The sequence below is a fragment of the Oncorhynchus nerka genome, linkage group LG3 (genome assembly GCF_034236695.1).
Source record: "Oncorhynchus nerka isolate Pitt River linkage group LG3, Oner_Uvic_2.0, whole genome shotgun sequence".
NCBI classification, from domain to species: domain Eukaryota; kingdom Metazoa; phylum Chordata; class Actinopteri; order Salmoniformes; family Salmonidae; genus Oncorhynchus; species Oncorhynchus nerka.
Window position 1 is genome coordinate 5746224 of NC_088398.1, and position 2526 is coordinate 5748749.

The following is a 2526-nucleotide window of genomic DNA, read 5'->3' on the forward strand; positions in this document are numbered from 1 at the left end:
TATACATGTCTTGCTTCTCTATGTTTGTCTAATACACTTTTTCTTGTATTATTTTTAAATAATAAATTTTCCAATATGCAAACCTAGGGATTTTAACTAGGTTATCCACAAGTGTACCTGGCTCCACGAGGGCACTAAAGGGGGCTTAGTCCCCTGAGTTCAAACTTTAGCCAACTCAGTTTTCATTTTAAGTCACTATATTAAAATAGCAAAAAGTTACAAGCAGTGTGTGTATGGGGCTATGGAAAGCTACTGGGGCGGGTAAATCAAATCCTATTTTATGCGCAGAATACAACAGGTGTAAAAAATACAAATAGCAAGGAATTATTCAAAAGCAGCAGTAAAATAGCATTAGAGAGGCTGTATACAGAAGGTACAGGTACAGCAGGAGGTTTCGTGAGAGGCTGTATACAGAAGGTACAGGTACAGCAGGAGGTACTGGTACAGCAGGAGGTATCGAGAGAGGCTGTATACAGAAGGTACAGGTACAGCAGGAGGTACAGGTACAGCAGGAGGTTTCGTGAGAGGCTGTATACAGGAGGTACTGGTACAGCAGGAGGTACTGGTACAGCAGGAGGTATCGAGAGAGGCTGTATACATGAGGTACTGGTACAGCAGGAGGTACAGGTACAGCAGGAGGTTTCGTGAGAGGCTGTATACAGGAGGTACTGGTACAGCAGGAGGTTTCGTGAGAGGCTGTATACAGAAGGTACAGGTACAGCAGGAGGTACTGGTACAGCAGGAGGTATCGAGAGAGGCTGTATACATGAGGTACTGGTACAGCAGGAGGTACAGGTACAGCAGGAGGTTTCGTGAGACGCTGTATATAGGAGGTACTGGTACAGCAGGAGGTACTGGTACAGCAGGGGGTACTGGTACAGCAGGAGGTTTCGTGAGAGGCTGTATATAGGAGGTACTGGTACAGCAGGAGGTACTGGTACAGCAGGAGGTATCGAGAGAGGCATGACTCATTTGAGTTTCCATAAAAAAGCGGGGGAAACGCTTCTCTTCTCTGTGGTAGGATGTGAATAACGTGATGTAATATTTTATTTTGATTTATAAGGGTGGGGTCAAGTTGATGGTCTAACAGACCTCTCTGGTCCTCTGCTGTTCCTATGGGTGGAGCTCTGAGGGGTGTCTTCCTTATGATGGTGTGAGGTTTTCATCCTGACATTTCCCAGTTCAAAACAACTGGGAATGACGTCAGTGATCTTCAGGTCGGAAAGTCGGAGCTCCGGAAAGAGCAGAAAGAGGCTCGAGTTCCCGAGTTGGAATTCCGACTTGGATGACCGTTCAAAACGATTTTTCCCAGTTGGAGTTCTCCCCCCCCCCCCCAGAGTTCCCAGGTTTGACCGCGGCACTAATCCCTACTGATACTTATTAAAGTAGTGTAGTGGAGCTATACATCGTATCAATTTATAGGGCTGATGGAAAAGATCGGAATGTTTAGCTTATGTTGATAAACTTGTATTTATTCACATTTTAGGAGCAGCAATGTACACACGGCAGTAGGCCTACCCGTGAATGTTCCCAAATGCATTTGCGGGAAACACCGTTCTGAAATGGGCACCTGCACACGCAAGAGATTTCATTGACAGATATGGAAATATCCATTAGAAAGAGGGGGATTTAAACATGCAACAACTATCATGAGTTGCTAATATGATTAAGATAATGCCTTTAGCTGCTAGAATAATAATAATTGCCTCCACGTTTCTGTGGTGGGATTTTGGCTATAGGCTAGTTTGAATCAAGGTAAGACATGCGTCATAATATGAAATAAAACGTCCAGGTTTACTAATGACAGCGATGCTAATGATAGGTCTAACCATATTCTGGTAGATGAAATGTTAACTAGCTACGAAGAAGCCTACATGTCAGAATGACAGTGGTGGAAAAAGTACCCAATTGTCATACTTGAGTAAAAGTAAAGATACCCGAAAATGACTCAAGTAAAAGGGAAAGTCACCCAGTAAAATCCTACTTGAGTAAAAGTCTGAAAGTATTTGGTTTAAAATATACTTAAGTATCTAAAGTAAATGTAATTGCTAAAATATACTTAAGTATCTAAAGTGAAAGTATATAAATCATTTCAAATTCCTTATATCAAGCAAACCATTTACAACTGTCAAAATCTGTAAAGTACAGATGCCCCAAAAAACTACTTAAGTAGTAGTTTCAAGTATTACTACCTAAGTACTTTACCCCACTGCAGAATGATACCATGATGTTATTTGCGTCAATCCAGTGGCCATTTATTTTACAAATTCCATCTCATGTGCTACAGAAACACCGCAAACAATAATGCTAGGTGCCTGCACACTTGAATTAAAGGGTAACTTTAAAAAGCAACATATCTGAGATTTTTCCCAGACCTCAAAAGAGGTCTCCAGATGCGTTTTAAGCACTGTTATGGACTTAGAACATCCAATTTTTCGGGAGAAAAAAAAGTGTGACTTCTGAAACCTGTGAATTTCTGACTCAGTTTATCTGTTCCAATAGTAGGCCTACTATTAGCCTTCTGCA